Here is a 19,967-nt window from a genome sequence, read left to right on the forward strand (position 1 = left end):
TTGATGCAAGCGTAAAGAGATGTGTGCAGGGAAAACAGTCCTGATTTCACATATAAAAAGGTAAAGGACCCCTGGATGTTTAAGTCCAGTCAAAGGTGACTATGGGGTTGCAGCACTCATCTCGCTTTCAGGCCGAGGGAGCTGGCGTTTGTTCACAGACAACTTTCCGGGTCATGTTGCTAGCATGACTAAATCGCTTCTGGCACAACAGGACACCAGGATGGAAACCTGAACACACGGAAATGCCATTTACCTTCCTGCCACAGCGGTACCTATTTATTGCACTGGCGTGCTTTCGAACTGCTAGGTTGGCAGAAACTGGGGCAGAGCAACGGGAGCTCGCTCTGTCACAGGGATTCGAACCACTGACCTTCCAGTCGGCAAGCCCAAGAGGCTCAGTGGTTTAGACCACAGCGCCACCTGTGTGCCCATATATCTGTGTCATATATCATAGTATATATGATTTAAGAAATATAGTAAACACAGTCTTGGGGTACTGGTGGAGAGCTCAATTAAAATGTTGACATGCACTAACAATTTAGCATCAATACAAACAGCAGGTGAAACAAAAACTTTCACAGGATCAACTGGTTGTTTTAAAAGAGGAATTGGGATTCCAGGTATACAGAACTCATACTTCAGGCTCTGGATATGAGGGAGATTTTTAAAATGAACTTACTGGACTGTTGGGCTGTGCATTAGAGAGGTTTATTGGCTGCTGTAGTTGGTTGGCATGGAGATGCCCTCACAACAACGCAAACATGACATTATGATGTCACAAACAGGATGAGCTCCAAGCTTTTGCAACGTGAGAGAGCTAACATTATGACCGAGCCCTATGAAAATGGATTTTCATAGCAGGTGATGATAAATAGTTTCATAGCGGCTTGGAAACTTTATGCTTTCTGAATGCCTTGTTAATCAAAGAGTTAGCCTTATGTGTGTTTGTTTGGGCTGATTCGCAATATTGCTTTCTGTGACATGTTGCTTGTTCCTAATGAAAGTATTGTTTGACTGTGGATTTTGATATTTGTCCAACGGACTCATTTGACTTCATCTTCCTTTTGCTGGGAGCTATGTTTTAGATTTAGGTTCATCATAGTGGAACTCATCCACTTTTGTACTGTGATGGCAGCCTTGTATTACAGAGCCATTTTATACCGTCTGTATTCCCTGCCGCCACCAGAAAATAGTAATTTGAAATGTGACCGTTTGGGTATTTTTCACCCTCTTTGGGGCAATGTTGTTTTGACATGAGGAGAAAGTCACATGAATGGGTTGCGAAATTGAATATGAAGACAATCAGGATGAATCTTTGTAACAGGTGATGATAAATAGATTTATTTGGGAAGTATGCTAACTTTACTATTGGGGGAAAGTTGCAAGAGAAAAATAAACATTGCTGTACAGTCAGACTGAGTTACCTACATTTATTTTATTTTTTTAAAATGATATTTATTGAGAATTTAAAATTACAGAGAAAAAAAGAAAAAGAGAAAATTTTAAAAAAATTAAACAATACAAGTCAATAAAAAGAAAAAAAGAAAACAAAACACACAATACATCAAAACCAAAAACAAAAGCAAACAAAAAATTAAAAACAAATCCAATATTCCCAAATCTTTATCTTTCGTTATCTTGTTTCATCGACCTCCTCACACCTCCCTTTTTTGTATTCTAGTTATTAATTATCTCAGCAAATCCTTTCCAGCTTTCACTATGTTCTGTCATTAAATTGTCTTAATTTATTTTAACTTTATCTTACCATAAAAAGCCCTAAAACTTATTTGTACATAACTCCTTATAGCATTTCTACTAAAGCCAAATAGTTTCATTCCAACATTTTTTCTAACACTCAGTAATTTTACAATATTTCTCTAAATGAATTTTTAAACTTTCTTCCAATCTTCATCCACCGTCTCTTCTTCTTGGTCTTGGGTTCTGTCAGTCCTTTCTATCCATTCCATTTAGTCCATCAACCTGGTGATCTTCTATCCGAGGCTCTTAACTCTTTTCCATGTCCCTTCTGCAGATCTTCTTCATATTTATACCTGCACTTTACTTTGTCTTCTGCTGATCTTGTTTTTAGTTTCCTTCCTTTATCGCTGAGGAGTAGATCTCGGGGAGACTCCAACCTAACAATGTCTTTATCCCTTCTCGACAGGTCAACCCATTCTCCATAGTCAGCACTAAAATCCAAAAGGTATTTCAAGGCATGTTTCAAAGTCCCTCCAAAGTTAAAGGCCCCCACAACTCCAGACTCCCCCTGGCGCAAAACCAGATCCCAGAAGCCAGAACAGCCCTGCATAGGGGGATCTATCCAATTTCCCATCTCCAATCCAAACGAGACTCCATCTCTCCAAATCTGACTTTCTCCAGGTTCGGTCATCAAAAACAACAGCTTATGTTCCTGCAAAGTCGCAGCTCTCTCCACTTGTATTACTTGAGGTTCAATAGCAACCTCCTCCTTTGTCTTCTGCACAACTTGCCCTGTCAAAGCAGATTCCTGGGTCAGTTCCTGAGTGGTTTCTATATAGGTATTCACTGTTTGTCCAAAGTTATTAACTGCAACAGTCATCAAGTCCATCTTCTCATGTAGCTGTTCCAGTAAAGCACTTGTCTTGCAAAAAGCAATCACTAAGGCTTCTTCTGGGCACATTCTTGTTCAAGGTCAATGTCTGGTTCTCGCGATCTTTAATCTCTACAGCTGGAGAATTCCCCAGATCGACTCCAACAACAGTTTCAAAAGCTCCCTCTAGGGGAAACAATTTCTATTTGTATCCATCCTTTTAAAAGCAGATCCAGCAACAAAATTACTTTCATTTTTCAAATATTTTGTTCCTTTTAAATGCAAAAGGAAACATTGGAATCAATATGTTTCTCTTTTTTAACTATCTGTCAACAAACGTTTTATTCACAGTCAATGAACTTTCCCAAAATGTCTGTCTTCCTAGCAACCCGTTCCCAGGTTCAAGGCGGTGGAAATTTATCTTTCTTTACTCTCTCTCCTGCAGGCTTGAACAATCTAAGATTTTCCCCCTCTTCTCCTGCTTCCAAGGGGGGTTTAGTAGTTTTAGCCGATGGAGATTTAGTCCTTTACAAAAAGACTTTCCAGACTTTAGCTTGCAATGTCTTTGCTTCAATCTATTTACAAAAGCGGAAGGCGGACTTCCTGTTTAGAACCTTCCCGCTTCGGTGCCAAATTAAGATATTTCATAGTCCAATTTTCCGTTCTACTCACGGGTAGTTGTTTAAAGTCCAACTGTCCACAGGAAAAAGTCAGCGCTCTCCGGCAACAGCAGTGCGACTTCACTCTGTGAAAAGAGCAGTCGATTCGAAGCACCGCGCCACTCACCCCACGTCGCTCCGGATCCCCGAAACCGGGTTTCCCCGCGAGTAGGGGAGGCGCAAAAGGTGCCTGCCGAATCCCACGTTCACAGGCTTCTCCCGCCTGTGGTTTTTGATGGGTCTCCGCCTCGCTGTGGCGGTCCAGACCCTAATTTCCACGAAGCGGTTTCCTCCCGATCAGAGGAAATCCGCCATTGCCGGAGGCACTAACCCAGAAGTCCCCTGAGTTACCTACATTTACTGGTCCCTGCAGTTGGCATGGAGGCAGTAGCCTAGGTTGAAAGCAAACATGGCATTCTGATGTCATCCATGATGTCACAAACAAGATAAGCTCAAATGGTCCAAAAGTGAGGAACAGTTAACAGTCAGACAGAGTCTGAACAAAGTCAGGATGGATCTTCATAACTGGTGAGTATAAATAGGTTTATTTGGGAGCTGTTTCAGCATTATCAAAGGTAAAAGATTTGCAGATTGAGTTGTTAAATCCTAATCTGCCAACATTCAGGATGGTTTCTAACACCTTGCCCAAGGACTTAACATAAAGAATAAGAGGACAGGAAGAACATACAGTGGTACCTCAGGTTACATACGCTTCAGGTTACATACGCTTCAGGTTACAGACTCCGCTAACCCAGAAATAGTGCTTCAGGTTAAGAACTTTGCTTCAGGATGAGAACAGAAAGTGTGCTCCGGCGGCGCAGCGGCAGCAGGAGGCCCCATTAGCTAAGGTGGTGCATCAGGTTAAAACAGTTTCAGGTTAAATACGGACCTCCGGAACAAATTAAGTACTTAACCTGAGGTACCACTGTACGTTTAAAGAAGAGTGGAAAATGTTTATTGAATATATGAGGAGAGATTGTGTACACTTGAGAACGTTTGCAGAATTAAGATAAATTCAACAGTGTAAAAAAGTTTTGATGGATGTAACAATGGAATAGTGAATGGTTTAGTGTTTATGTAAAATATGCAGAAATTTATGTTATGCAAAATGAATCATGGAAAGAGAAGAAGGGAAGTCATTGAGATTTCCTGTATATTTTAGAAGATATATTCTAATTACAAATAACATTTTTTCTTCTGAAGAAAAAACAACACCCAACTCAAAATGTTGTTGTATAAGAAAGCCAGCAGAGGGGGTACGAGTCAGTTAGCAGCTATCCTCAAGCTTAGCTAGGGTTGCCATATTTCAGAAAGTAAAATTCCTGACAACACAAAAGCTCTTTTTATTAAGACCCCAAAATTGTTGAACTTCTTTTTAGGAAACCACAAAACTAGTGATTTTAAGCTTTTTGAGCTGTATCCACTGCTATTTCCATCTTGTAGCCATAAAAAATTCCCTGACACCATTTTTTACACCCGAAAACCAGGACCTGTCAGCAGTGCTTTTTTCTGGGGGTACCCCTAAATATTTTGTGAATCTGTTTGGCCTCATTGAGGGGCAGTATGAGTAGGAAAATGAGAGTACCCCTAAACATTATTTTTTTATTTTATTTTTGAAATTAAGCACTGCTTGTCAGGAATTTTCTTGATGTATGGCAAGCCTAAGCTTAGCTACCAAGAACAGCAAACAAGTTGAGGATCCTGGTCTTGAATTTTCTCTTTCTAGCAGCGCAGTGGAATTCACCTGACTGTCTGTCAACAAGACTCTCAGGTAGGATTTACTGCACATCCTATGTTTGCAAAAATCCATATGTAATGAGGAAGAGAATGGCTGTATCCTGTAGCATAGTGGAAAAAAAGTTTATCTCGGATTGCAGAAGGTCCCAGGTTCTTTTCTCTCTTTTTTGGAAAATAATTTTATTTGGTTTTACAAACGCAGAGTTAGAACAACGCCAAAAAATACCCATATTTACAGATCCCTCTGAATGTCTAGACCCCCTCCCATCACCTACAATGTCAATGTTTTCGACGGCATATTTTTTTTTCCATATTCCTTAATTCCTAGGAATGTTGAGTTGTGTTGTAGAGAGAGGTATCCTGCAATGACTGCTAAGAAGGAATAATAATGATAATATAATGATGATGATGATGATGATGATGATGATGATGATAATAATAATAATAATAATAATAATAATAATAATAATAATAATAATAATAATAATAATTTATTTATACCCCACCCATCTGGTTGGGTTTCCCCAGCCACTCTTGGCGGCTTCCAACAGAATATATATATATATATATATATATATATATATATATATATATATATATATAATGTGTGTGTGTGTGTGTGTGTAGTGATAAAACATTAAACATTAAAAAGTTCGCTAAACAGGGCTGCCTCCAGATATCCTCCAAAAGTCAGATGACTAGAGCATGCACCACTCTGGCTAGACAGTCCGCGGGCAGGTAGGGTCTCACCCTGTGTACCAGATGGAGCTGGTAGACAGCTGCCCTGGACACAGAATTGACCTGACCTTCATGGACAACTATGAGCCCAAAATGACTCCCAGGCTGCACACCTGGTCCTTCAGGGGCACAGTTACCCCATTCAGGACCAAGGAGTCCTCCACACCAGCCCGCCCCCAAGTACTTTTGTCTTGTCAGGATTCAGCCTCCATCTGTTAGCCGCCATTCATCCTCTAACTCTCACCACTTATGATTTTCTTTCAGTGGATAGTACTTCAAATAATATTGAAGTGAAGCAATTGGCAGAACATTCCTCTTCATGCCTGGAAGTTCTCAGGATGTTAATGCTTCAATTTCCCTTTGATTTATCAGGGTCTTTTGAGCCACCTCTCCCCCCACAATATTTATTGCATGTTTCATTGTGTATCTCAGTGCTTATTATTTCCAGCTAAATTCAGTAAAATACCTTTATTATAGCCAATGAATTTTCACAGCACAGTATGTGAGCTTTTGAGTTCCCACAGACCTCTTTCTCTAGCTGGATGGTTTTCCTGCTGTGTCACACTGTTTTCCATTTTCACTTATATAATGTGTGAAGAAACGCTTCCAAGTGAAGTGAAATTCAAACCAGACTTCCTTTTTTTAAAAGTCCCTATACATTTCCTTCCATGAAGTTGTAAGCATCCTCTTTGGAGATTTACAATCTGTCATGCAACCCAATGGGTCATGTCTACTCATAATTAAGATCCATTGAGTTCAATGGAATTTATTCCCATCTCAGGAAACATTGTATAGGCTTGTAACTGTAATCATAATTTAATTATTCTTTCACAGCTTTCTTTTTTATCAAAATGCATAGGGTGGCAATTGGCCAAGTCACACTCAGACTGAACATAACTTAGTCCAGGGTAGGGATATAATAAAAAGGATTATAAGAAAGAGGGAGCAGGCTTATCTACACAGAATTTACTTCAGTTGAGAATCATGGATATTGATTGTGTGAACATAGTCTGTAACATTGTGCCAACACAGAGGTCAACATAATAATATGCTATATTTACAAAAGCAATGTATGCAAGTTAATACATTAGCAGGATTTTTTTAAAAAAACCTCTTGTAATGTTATATATAATGTGTAAACTTGGAGGTAATTAGAGATAAAGATTTTATTGACATGCATAAATGAAGATAATACAAAGGAACCAGGGAAGGGAGGGGAGGGAAGTCGGGGGATTTAAGTAATCCCAGAATGTGGATTTAAAATCAATTGTTTATATAGAATAGAATAGATATTTATTACGGCCATAGGCCCATACAGATAAAAAAACAAGACATAAATAACAGCTTGTGCACGTGGGAAAAAACAGTCGCTAAAACATCACTATAACAATAAAATACTGTAAGATGGAATGACATAGTGCGCCTTAATTAGCTTGTAGTGCACCTTGGCAGCGCTTTTGGGTAAGGACAGCGACCAGAAACCTAGCCACTCTCAGGGTCGTATGGATATCCTTATCCTGCAGGATTTGGGCAAGATGGAATTTTGGTGGGGTACCCTCTAGCTTCTGTATGATTGGTCCCAACAAATTTGCCCGTGGCACATTAAACAAGGGGCAAGTAAACATAATGTGCTGAAGCGACTCCGGCGTCTCCTTATCACATACACACATGGCGGAGGCTTGGCCCTTTGAGAATCTATGTCTCAGGACATTGGAGGGAAAAACGTTAAACCTCGCTTTGGTGAAGGCCAGCCTGTGAGCAACAGTCGAAAGGGAGGAGAGGTATGATGGAACGCAGTAAGTTAAAGTGATACCAATGTTCTGGGGCGAACAAACACCTCCCCCCAGCGAATAATTTCGCTGTAAATCGATGTCATCCAATCTTTGGCGGATCAGTCTTTGAGCAGTGATTTGATCTAGTTTTAGGGAATCTAAGGGAGAGATTCCATAGCTCAAGAGTTTGGCGTGAATTCTACTAGTCCAAAGGCTGGAGAATTCATCTCGCCATAGGCATTGGACAAGATAATGGTCTGGTAATCTATGCCACAATGATAACCAATAATTGAAGACTTGCTTCCACAGGCAAGTTTCTAAGGATGCGATCTTCAATTCTAGTCGTATGGCTGCGTTGCTTACGCACAGGGGGAGCATTAGGAGCCGACGTAGGAATTGGTTTTGCAGAGTCTCAAGAGGAGCAAGATCTGTCATCACGGCCCAGAGCGGGGCAGCATAAGCTAGCACGGGAACCACTTTTGCCTTGAACACCTTTAGGGCCGAGGGCACATGCAAAGCTCCATCCGAAAAGAAAAATCGGAGGAGCGCATATGACAGAGTTTTGGCCTTGTTAAGTAGGTGTTGAATTTGTGCTTTCCACCCCAAATTGTATTGAAAAATAACTCCTAAGTATTGAAATTTTAGGACTTGCTCTATTTTTGCTCCACCAAGCTTCCATTCGTATAATCTCCGACTTCTGGCGAAAATCAGAATCTTAGATTTAGCATGGTTGATGGTTAATTGGTTGAGTTGACAATACGTGGCAAAGATCTTCAGAGCTCTGGTTAGTCCAACACGTGTATAAGATAGAATTACCGCGTCATCCGCGTATAAAAGGAGTGGACAGCGGTAATCCGCTAGTCTAGGCGCATGTGTACTTGGAGATGAGTTGACTAGGGATGCTCGCATGTCGCTGATGAATAGATTGAATAGGCAGGGAGCCAATATACATCCTTGGCGCACTCCCTTGTTTATTGGTATCGAATTTGTGAGGTCGCCCGCAGGAGTAAGTCTCACTCTGGCAAGGGTACCTTCGTGGAGCTGACTTATAAGCCATAAGAGTCTTCTGTCTATGCCCTGTTTCGCAAGTTTCTCCCAAAGAATATTTCTAGGAACACTGTCAAAGGCTGCCTTAAGATCTAGGAAGGCAGCACACAGGTAGCCCCGGGGAGGGGAGGAGTACTTCCGTGCCAGATGGTAAAGAACTATCGCATGATCAGTTGTAGAGCGTTTAATTCTGAACCCTGCTTGTTCGTGGCCAATCTGGTTAGTCTCATCTACCCATCGCAATAGTTTCGTCAGCAAAAAGCTGGCATAGATTTTCCCTATGATCGAAAGGAGGCTGATGTTACGGTAATTTTCCGGCTCCGTTGGAGAACCTTTTTTATGAATTGGTACTATAATGGCCTCCTTCCATATTTTGGGGATGAGTCCAGAAGCGTTGATTGCGTCGAAGGTTTTGGCCAAGATGCCAGCCCACCATTTTGGGTGTAGCTTGATGGCTTCAGCAGGGATCAGGTCGGGCCCTGGGGCTTTGCCCGATTTCAGCTGGGCTATTAGCTTGGCTATCTCATCGGGATCGGTGGGAGGCCAAATAGGTAGGTGGGAAAACAGATGCATCAGATGGTCGGAGGGAGCATCTGCCTGTGAGAAACATTTCTTCAGGAACAATTCCCATGTCGGTGCAGGGATGACAGCCCTTGGGTATTTCCTCGCCCTTCTGTTAATCAGCGACCAGAATTCCCTGGATCTGTGTGATTTTGAAGCAGTAATCAAGGCCTGCCAGCGATTGTGTTGCCACTCGCGTTTGGCAGTTTTCTGCGTGCGTTTGTAAACTTGCTTGGCTTGTGCATAACTAGCTGGCAGAGTAGATGCATCGGAGGTCTTATATGCATCATATATAGCACGAAGGCGCTGTCTTGCTTGTCTGCACTGAGAATTATACCAGGGGGCACCGTAAGTATACTCGTTTCGATTTAATATTTTGGGTGGTAACCTGAAGAAGGACGTAAGTTCAGTCGTATGATGGTGAAAGCGTTTCAACACTATGCTATACTCGTCTGAGGCAGAGCCTATGTTGGAATGAGGCCCGAGGATTTCTTTTTGAAAGAATTCCTGATACTTTTGAGCCTGGGTCTCCGACCATTTGATTCCTCTTACTTGGAGAGAGGATTTGTTGGTTGCCATCTGGGTCGCATGTCTATGGGCCTCCGACTGCCAGTTCAGGGAAAGCTTGGCTACAAGGGGAAGATGATCACTAGATTGTACATTCTCGATCTTAAAGGTGGAAATACACTTAAGTAGATCACTGGAGACCAACAGGTAATCGAGGACGCTGTTTGATTTAACGCTCAGGTGAGTGAAATCCCCTGGAATATCAGGGAGGCATGTTCCATTTAGGGGGACCAGATTTAAACGGATGGCCATTTGATAGAGGAGTACTCCAGCCTCATTAGCTCGTTGGTCTTTAGAAGTTCTCCTCATGATATGTTCCAGCTCATAATTATTAAGGTTTGGGGTAACCCACCATTTGGTTTTGGTCAGCGAGTCCCAATTTGCTGCTGTGCGGGCATTAAAATCGCCACCTAATATGGCCGGGGTGTTAGGAAACTTAACATAGCATGAGAGCAAATGGTCTTCTAGCGAGCCCCATTTGGAGCCCAGTTCGGAGGAAGAACCCCCAGGTGGCAAGTAAACATTTGTAACTAGAAGAGAGATCTTTTCCCCCGCAATCAGTCCGGTAAGGGCGTAAGGAGGCAAGGCCTGTACTAGAGTAAGTTTAGAGCGTAGGTTGAGGGAGATGCCTATTATTAGGCCCCCTTTAGGGCGGCCTCCTTTCAGGGAGGGGCAGGCAGGGAGTTCTAGAAGCTCAAAGCCATTTAGGGCAATTTTCTCTACTTCCCATGATTCTTGGAACAAGATGATATGAAACAGGTTAATATACTCCAAGAATTCTGGGTCAAGTTTTTTTCCCCTCCAGCCCGCAATGTTCCAGCTGAGGACTGATAGGGGGGAGTTCCTGTTGTGACCAATTCGCTGTCATTTCAGGGAGAGATGTGAGTCCTTTGGAGGCAAGGCAGACCCCACAAAAAAGTCAGTTATTTTACTTTGCATGGCAGGCACCTGCTGAGGGTACCTAGTCTTGAAGTTGGTAGTGAAGAATTCTGACTGGGGCGACAGAACGGGTCTCCCGCTGGCTAACCCAAGGGCGGACTCTTCAGTGGGAAACTCCACAGGATTTGCTGAGACTGCCCCACCGCAAGGTCTAAAGGTCGCCGATGAAACCATTTGGTTTATATGTCCGGCCGGGTCTTCAATCAAATCCGGGCCATTTTTTGAAGTAGGTGGAACATTCCCATGACCTGATGCTGGCGAAGGTACAGGGGATGCTCGGCGTACTGGTACCGTTTGTATGTCGGGTCTATGCCGCTCAGGGGAATAAGAGGACTCCAGTTCCGGCATTGATGGGTTAGATGGTAAGGAATTGTTTTGGTGGAAGGGACTCTGAGTTACACTCCTCAGCGGGGGACTCTTGGAGGGCGAGTCAAAATTTATCAAGAGTTGGGATGAGGGGCCAACTTGTGGGGCAAGACCTGGGTCTGCCAAGCGTCGGTGGGTTTTGCCCACAAGTGGGGGAGGCATGGGTTTAGGAGCTGGGCTAAGGTATGGAAGACTTCCTGCTTCCTTAAAACACGACTCCGAAAAGCTGGCAAGGTTATCCTGAGGAGTGGGCAGGACTCTTCCGTTCTTCTGGACCTGTAAGAGCTGATGATTAAGTACTTCTAGTCTTCCAATTATTTCTTGTTGTTCTCTCGGTGGAAGGTCGCCAAAGGTGGCTAAAAGCTCTCTTTCCTCCGGCGGGGTCAGAGAATTGCTTGTGCCAGTGGGTTTCTTTAGGGCTCGTGGGGACGTAGGGTAAGTCCAATTTCGGTGCGGATGGATATCCTCCGGGAGAGGAGGCTCGATGTCCTGGGGTACTCCCGACCTCTCCGACAGAGTCCGCTCCGTGCCGTGACCGGCAAGTAGGAGGGGGTGGGTCATGCTATCCATAAAAACTCTTGTTGGGATGATATCATACCTAGCCAAGAGTGGTTTCTGCCTGATGATAGCTGAAGGGATCCTTGGAGAGTAAAACGCAAGCATCACTTTCTGTTGCCTGAGGTGCTGGTTCAAGGGTAATACTGCAATGAGATCGCATTGTGATATTTCAATGTTTAGGAGATTGCTTAGATGCTTTTTAACCCCACTCAGAGTAAGCCACCTTGGTGACCCTGCCCCGATGTTTAGGCAGATTTTCTTAGGTTGCAGGAACAACGCTTGGTGTTTCAGTGCAGGATTGGGTTTATATTTAGGGATCACACTTCTTTTTTTGGTTGAAGGCAAGGACCTCTGGCACTTCAATTCCCCCGTGTCTACAGTTGGTTTAAACTTTGGCCAGAAGTTATCAATTTTCTGTTCGAGGTTACATAGCTGGGAGGATAGCACATCAATCTTCTTAAATATGCAATTAAGGGTTCTGACCACAAGATGGAGATGTTCGTGTTGTTCTTGTCTTGCGCAGTCCTCAGCTCCGGCGTCCTGCACCACCCTCAGTGGGACACTCCCTCTTTCTCCAAGCTTGCCGGCCACAGTTTTAATCTGGGGTAAAAATAATTCCTCTGATGTTGACGTTGTTTCTGGAGACATTAGAGGGTAGAAACGGTTCTGAGTTTTCACCCTATAGCAGTGTTCAGTGGGGTCAGTCCGATTGCCAGACACGAGGGGGTCGGTTTTTAATTGTTTGGCTCTTTTAAATGTTTTAGTTTATGGGTTTTTTTTCCCTTTAATGCAACGATTTTGTTTTTCTTTTGTGAAAATTAATACAAAGATTATATAATAATATGATAAATAATATGGGAAATGACCTGTGAAAATCAGAATAAATCACTGGCCTTTGGTTCTGGGCTCATATTCCAGCTTACATTAACTAGCATAAGGAAAGCTATTAGTTTTCAGCCATAATTAATCACCAGCTTTTCTAGTTCTGATTTTCATGTTAATACAGACAACTTTATGGGATAGGATTCCTGCCCTCAAACACACACAATTTGTAATATTATCAACCTTTTTTAAAACATATTTTATGGTGTCATTGTTTCCCTGGCTGCTACTTGTTCCTGAATCAGTCAAACTGATGATATCCCCAAATCAGAGATTGTGCAATGAACAGAGCAATGTGTTAATACTACATTTGATATGCTGATGCCACCAAGCATTTAAGGGGATGTGGAACAATCTAGCCAAACATATTTTGCCATATCAGAGATGAAGAACCTCCAACCTGGTCCTCAGAAGGTTCCCATCTGGCCTCCACGACCTCTTCTTCTCAGCCCCACTTTTCTCCCCACTTCCTTCCTAGCCAGCATAGAAGAGCAGCAACGTTTTTGTTTGTTTGTGTGTGTGTGTGTGAGAGAGAGAGAGAGGGGGGGGAATGATCCTGCCAACTGGATCTGCCCACTACTGGGATGTCATTTCCCTGAAGGAACATAGTCCTTGGCAAGGGAATACCTAATTTTCAACTCAAGGCTAGGTGATGTCATCCCTCAGAGCAATGAGAACTGTAAATGAGGACAAACAGAAGCAACCTAAATGGAAAAGCAAAAGCTTTTCAGATAAAGTGCTAGCAAATTTCTAGAAAGGGGCGGCATTTTTCAGCACTGACCAACATTTCTATGAACAATGTGAGGAGCTTTAACTGGGTTCTAAGAGCAATCTAACTCACATAGTTATGAAGTTTTACGGATATTGTGGATAATATAAATAATCGATTTAAACAAGATGTTCTGTTTAGCTGCCAAGCCAGTGCAGGATGCTACTTGGAAAACACAAAGGTTTTGAAGCTGAAATGTAACTGAAAAGTTTCAACTTCTCGGGCTCAGTTCATAACTTAATTGAAAATGGACTAAATGTAATGTCAAAACTATGTTGCCCGGACTCCCCTTATTTTCTACTTGTAAAGCCGTTTGATCAGGAGAAAAGGAAATGTTGTGATTATGCTTTGATTTAAATTAAAATCATGCTAAAAGCCATGCCATTATTCCATCAACATTGCTAATTTCATTTCCATCCATTTATTTCATGGACAGTTAATATCTGCTTTTGAAAGAAATGACATTGGGGCATTTCTTTAATGATACTAACTGTCTCACTTGTATCCCATCCCTAAGAAACAGGCACTTGAGACAAGGGGAGTAATAATGTCCATTACATGGTATTTAAAATCTCACAGGGGGTCTTGTAGATTCCCTAGGACAATTCCGATTTGAGAGCTGATAATTTAGGCAGACTTCAGCACTGAGACTCACTGATCTTTACTAACATTTACTCTAATATTAAAAGAATGTGTGTGGGCATTTTCACATTGGAATAACAACAAATAGACCTGCCCACTCAAGAGGAAAGAAAGTTCAATTATGGATAATGGGGGGGGGAAAACTTCAAGTGGGAGAGGAAGAGAAGAGAAGTGAAGTATCTGCCTCTAGTTCAGTGTGGGAAAACTTTATCAGCTCAAGGGACATGTACCTTCCACGGCAACCTTTCAAGGGCCACATGGCACTGGTGCGTAGGGCCGAAACAAACATGGGTAGACTTTCACTTTGGAACAGTAAAAACCAGACTTCTACATACAGTCATGGTCCTATCCCTCATCCTGTCAGTTTGCATTTCTTAATGCAGAAAGTATTGATCTGATGTGTAGAGATCTTTCCTTTTCTGATGAATTCAAGAGGGTTCTGGAATCTTCTCTGTATGGAAGAAACTTCATGACTGTTTGGGTTATACCTTTGGGAAGCTGAGTACAGCTGGTTTGAACTGGTTCTCTTATCTCTTCCCATATATATATATATATATATATATAGGCCAGAAGGAGCCTGGGATTTACTTTCTTTCTCTTTCTATCTCTCTTCCTTCTGGTGTGGTGTTCTGTACATAGTATGCTTTGTGTTAAGGTTTAGTCTTGTTATAAGTTTATAAGTTTTTGTAGGGGCTGCAACTGTTTTTATGGACTGTGCCAATCCTGAATGTACTGGATTTGTGACCATTGTGCTCATTTGCCTTCAGTAGCAAGTAAAGCTCTGCTGGATGAAATACAATTGCCTTTGGTCTATTTTGGGGAACTCTGCTGTATCACGTTTAAGTTTTTTTCCTTCCTCCAGCGCTAGTGCAACATATCCAAGCCAGCAAGGGGTGAAGGGCAGGCAGATATTCCCAGGTTCAATCCCTGCCATCTCCAGGTAGGACTGAGAAAAACTCCTTGCTTCAATAACTTTATATTTCTTTCTTTTACTGTCCAGCCTCCTGTGGCGTTTGCCTCCTAGGTGCATCATAAGGAAAGGGTTAAATGAGTGTGAAGTGATTGGCCAGTGGGAACCCAAGGGGAAGAGTTAGAGTTAGGGTTGGAGTTGTGTGGAAGTCAGTTGAGTGTTGGGAGTTGGAGAAGGAAGAGGGAGGATAAGTCTGTGGGTTGGTCGAGTTGTGTTGTGAGAGAGTGAGAGGAACTGTTAGGTGTACAGTGGTGCCCCGCAAGACGAACGCCTCGCAAGACGGAAAACCCGCTAGACGAAAGGAGGCGCGTCTTCCCCACTGTCCTCGGACCTCCTCCGAAGGCTGGCGGTGGGAGGAGGGCTCTCCGCCCCACCACCAGCCTTCGGAAGGCTGCTCCGAAGGCTGGCGGTGGGGCGGAAAGACCTTCTCCCCGCGCCAGCCTTCGGAAGGCTCCTCCGAAGGCTGGCGGTGGGGCGGAAAGACCTTCTCCCCGCGCCAGCCTTCGGATGGCTGTCCTGAAGACTTGCGGTGGGAGGAGGGTTTTCCTTCCCACCGCCAACATTCAGAATGCTGTTCTGAATGTTGGCGGTGGGGAGGAAAAACCCTCCTCCCACCGCAAGCCCCGGGAACAGAGGAGAAGTGCTGCGCCCCTTCCCCTCTGTTCCCGTACCTGTCCTGAAGGCTTGCGGTGGGGAGAAAAGCCCTTCTCCGCACCGCCAGCCTGGCAAGCGGTTTCCATAGGAACGCATTAATTGATTTTCAATGCATTCCTATGGGAAACCGTGCTTCGCAAGACGAAAAACTCGCAAGAAGAAAAAACTTGCGGAACGAATTAATTTCGTCTTGCGAGGCACCACTGTAGTCAGATAGAGAGTTGGGATAATCAGTTTGAAGTTGTTAGGAACGTATAGGTCAGCATAGAAACTAAGATTAAGGAACTGACAAGAAAAATTAACTGAAACCTTAAACTTATTCATGCTTATAAAAATAAACTTGATTATTTGTTAATGTTAACAACTGTCTGGACTCCGTGTGTACCTGAGGGAAATGGGTTGGTGGCAGCGGGGAAGTGATCATAGTGGTGGCACAGGGATCAATAGACCATCAAACGTCTGGGGACCCTGTGTGATCACCACACCTCCCTTTTCCTACTCTGAGCTGTTCCCCAGTCAGCTGAGCAACACAGGAAAGACGGGAGACTCCCCACAGTATGCTCAGGCTGTATATAAGGGTAAATAAAAGAAATACCATAAAGACACCACCTGCACATAATTGTCCAAAAGAAAACACAAACGCTGGGTAAGCAAGCCTGGTGCCCCGGAACCCCTGGGAGATTGGGTTGGTGGATTACAATATAAAGCAGTTTAATTCACATGGCAAACTTAAAAGCAGCACCAAAATAGGCTTTCATTTACAGGCATTTTTATATGCAATATAAAACAAATCTCCAAAATATACAGCACCCATGAGCAAATGTAATTTAATCTGGTGCACAAATGCAATGAATGTCACCCATTTGGTTTTCTGAATGTGCTGTTACATTGAGCTGCCCTTTACAGTGGTACCTCAGGTTAAGTATTTAATTTGTTCCAGAGGTCTGTTCTTAATCTGAAACTGTTCTTAACCTGAAGCACCACTTTAGCTAATGGGGCCTCCTGCTGCTGCCGTGCTGCCGGAGCATGATTTCTGTTCTCATCCTGAAGCAAAGTTCTTAACCCGAGGTACTATTTCTGGGTTAGCAGAGTCTGTAACCTGAAGCGTATGTAACCTGAAGCGTATGTAACCCGAGGGAGCACTGTATGATGTTTTGGAAGCTGAACTTGGTGCAGATTTATGCCGGTCATCTCCCAGCTAGAGGAGACCAGAAGGAGCATAACACACCTGCCTCATTTATCTGAAATAGCTTTCATTGGGCTCATTTCAAGGTGCTGCCTATAGCATCTAAATTCCTAAATGACATCGCCTCATATGCCTGAAGGTGTGCCTTTTCCTATATATTTTATTATGCCCTCACTGGAGGAATCCTCTTCAAAGGAGGACCTGGAGTTCCCCAAGGCGAACATCACAGAGAAATATTCCATGGCAGCAGGCTGAGAGGCAGAGCAAGGTGATTTAGGGCCTTCCATGGTTATGGCAACTCAACTTTTGCCTCAGGACACAGGAATCAGAGATGGAGGTCGAGCGACCATTGAGTCCTAGGGAATGCAAGTGGAGCAAGATCTCAGTAGTAAAGGGATACTCAGGAACAAGCTACTCCTCTGAGTACAGTGGTGCCCCGCAAGACGAATGCCTCGCAAGACAGAAAACCCACTAGACGAAAGGGTTTTCCGTTTTTGAGCTGCTTCACAAGACGATTTTCCCTATGGGCTTGCTTTGCAAGACGAAAACGTCTTGCAAGTGTTCCGATTTTTTTCCGCTCCCCCCCTTGTCTAAGCCTCTAAGCCGCTAATAGCCTTTTAGCCGCTAATCTGCTAATCCTTTAATAGCCGCTAAGCCTTTAATAGCCGCTAAACCGCTAATAGCGCTAATCCGCTAATAGGGTTGCTTCGCAAGACGAAAAAAACGCTAGACGAAGAGACTCGCGGAACGGATTAATTTTGTCTTGCGAGGCACCACTGTACACCAAATCCCTCAGGCAACCTGAATGAGATGCAGCTGTGCTTTGGGTGGGGCTCCAAAGACTCAGGTTTAGAAGCCATCAGTTCCAAGCCTAGAACCTAGATTGGTGTTGCCAGCATGCTTCATCAGTGTTGAATCCCGGTTATTGAAGTAAAGGGGAGGTTTATCACATTGTTCCATGGAAATAGTATTCTGTGGACTGTCTGGACCAGGGAGTTGGTCAACATCTGGCTGGTGAGCCTAAATTAGTTCTACATGGGTTCTAGTTTTGTCTATGAGGCATTTTCCCTCGAAACCATGCTCACCTGTGTCACATCTGATGTCACATCTGGTATCAGGTGAGGGGCAGGTGGAGATGCAATTGCCAATGGGCAATTGGGAGCCTTAACATGTAGTCCTGATTTTGTGCACTGGCAAGGGAGGCTTGGTGTCAATCAGGTGACTGGCAGTGAGGGCAAGCCAGTTGGGATCGTCCTTGCTGCTGAAAGCTCCATAGCACAGCTGATCCTAGCAAAAAGTGGGACTTGAAGGCAGTGCTTAGCAGATCTGTGGAATTGGCTGCCCTACAAAGGGGCTTGCAAAGAGTCTTGTTCCATGGTTTGAAGTTCTGACAACAAGCCAGTCAGCATCACTCCAAAGCACCATGTCAGGTTCTTTGCAAGCCCTGTATGATGCTTTGAATTCCCCATGACGGTGGATATTTTGAAGTGCCACCTCACCTGACATTGTGATGATAGGTGATTGACAGATGAGCAGGGCTACCCAGAAGGCAAAGGGGTGATAAATGTCTGTTCCACTGATGTGATTCTTTTCCCCACTGGTGCCACAGAGTAACAGAAATTTTGTCTACCCAGTTTTTAACAGACCTACTTGGGAGTGAGACTCATTATACACAGTGCCTAAGGCTGACTTTTCAGTTTGCATAAATGAGATTGCACTGTAATTCATTAAAGCAGTAATAATAATAATAATAATAATAATAATAATAATAATAATAATAATAATAAATAAATAAATAATTTATACCCCACACATCTGTTTGGGTTTCCCCAGCCATTCTGGGTGGCTTACAGCACATATAAAAAAACTGTAAAACACCAGGCATTAAAATTTTCCCTATATAGGGCTGCCTTTCAAGTGTGCTTAGCTACATTTTAAATAGGATGTAAAAGCTGATTTGTGGAAGGTTCAGTGACCAATATTTTACTTTTGTCTTCAGCAGAAAATTTGAACTCTTGAGATATTGTTCACATATCAACTTCTCAAAACAGTTTCGGACATTCAGCCTTCAAGAAGGGAGGAGGATAGGATTCTGCAGGGCTGCAAAGTATTTTTATATGTCGCAGGAATAAAACACAACATTCTAACAACATTAATCAAAGATCTTTATCTTTCTAAAAAGCCTCTCTCATAATAAAAACTCAAGGAGAATAGACCTTGCCTCCAAAATGCATTTGGTCTTGATAGAATGATTGTCTTGCAATCCATAGGCTTCAAAACTATAAAAAGTAGTAAGAGATGAGAGATTGTGCAAAGGCTTGTGTTTACTTTACATTATAGGTTTCCATTTCAGCCATGGGGCTGAAAACTGAAACTGAAGTAGACAGATTCATGCATTGCCATGCCAGCTCTCTCTGCTAGATTTAGGCATATAATATATAACAATGATTACATACTACGGGGGTGGTCCACATTATACCCCCCCCCCAATGTTTTGGACTGCAGTTCCCATCAGTCCCATCCAACATTGCCAATTGTCAGGAGTGATGGAAGTTTCAGTTCACAACATTTGGAAAGCAACATGTTGGCTACCCTGGAGCTACTGTATGATGCCAGAGACAAATCCAGCTCCCTGAGTAGTACCCCCCAGTTGCCAATCCAGGAGAAAAGAGAGCTTTTGAATGAATTGGATTGGGACTTAATCACAGCCCATTTTGGAAATCACTGCTGGCCCTCTGCATTTCATCCCCCCACCCCATTAAAGCAGACCTTCAACATCGTAATAGTGTTAAAGTGATCGAGTCTGGTATGTTATTTAAGAGAACCCTTCACAAGGTCTTTCCATCTGCAGTCATTTTTGGCCCTGCCAGCAGAATTTCTGGATAAGCTGGGCAGCAGCACAACCCATTCTGACAACTTGGTCATTTTATCTGAGAAATGATCATGTGTGAGTTGTCTTACCTTTTCGTAGCGTAGCCAGTAACGGCTTATTGTGTGGTCTGAATAATGACACAAATTGGGGCGATTTAAGGGTCTCTACAAACCCTCCAAAGTTGGATGTCAGTAACGCTCTGAGTTGGACTGGGGTTCCCACAAAGCCTTGCGTTATTCCGCTTCTGAAATTTCTGTGCTTTTTTACCTAGATAATTTATATTTTTCTTTGGGTAAATGAGCTTTTCAAGAAGTGAGGGTGTTCAAAATGTTGCCCAAGGAGCATTGAAGAGCTCTGGTTTGTTTGTTTTTAAAGCGAAGCAACAGAAAATTTTATTTTTAGTCTAAAATACCATGTAAGGTTTTTTTTAATAAAATAAAAAAAAAACAAACCTGTGTTGTTCTGCGTTAACAAAAACA

At 43.0% G+C, this 19,967-nt stretch overlaps 1 protein-coding gene and 1 long non-coding RNA gene across 2 annotated transcripts in view; one reads left to right on the forward strand and one right to left on the reverse strand.

Annotated features, from left to right (window-relative positions):
• Positions 1-19,967, reverse strand: part of LOC308593616 (uncharacterized protein) — a gene marked incomplete at its 3' end in the record, with an annotated part of 548,845 nt that overhangs the window by 486,368 nt on the left and 42,510 nt on the right. The window lies entirely within an intron of this gene.
• LOC308594030 lies at positions 792-6,807 on the forward strand. Its single transcript, XR_014011244.1, has 4 exons — positions 792-861; positions 3,602-3,756; positions 4,955-4,999; positions 5,968-6,807. It is a non-coding gene; the product is annotated as an uncharacterized lncRNA (long non-coding RNA).

This window comes from Podarcis bocagei, assembly GCF_964188305.1.
Source record: "Podarcis bocagei genome assembly, chromosome: 8".
Taxonomy (NCBI): Eukaryota; Metazoa; Chordata; class Lepidosauria; order Squamata; family Lacertidae; genus Podarcis; species Podarcis bocagei.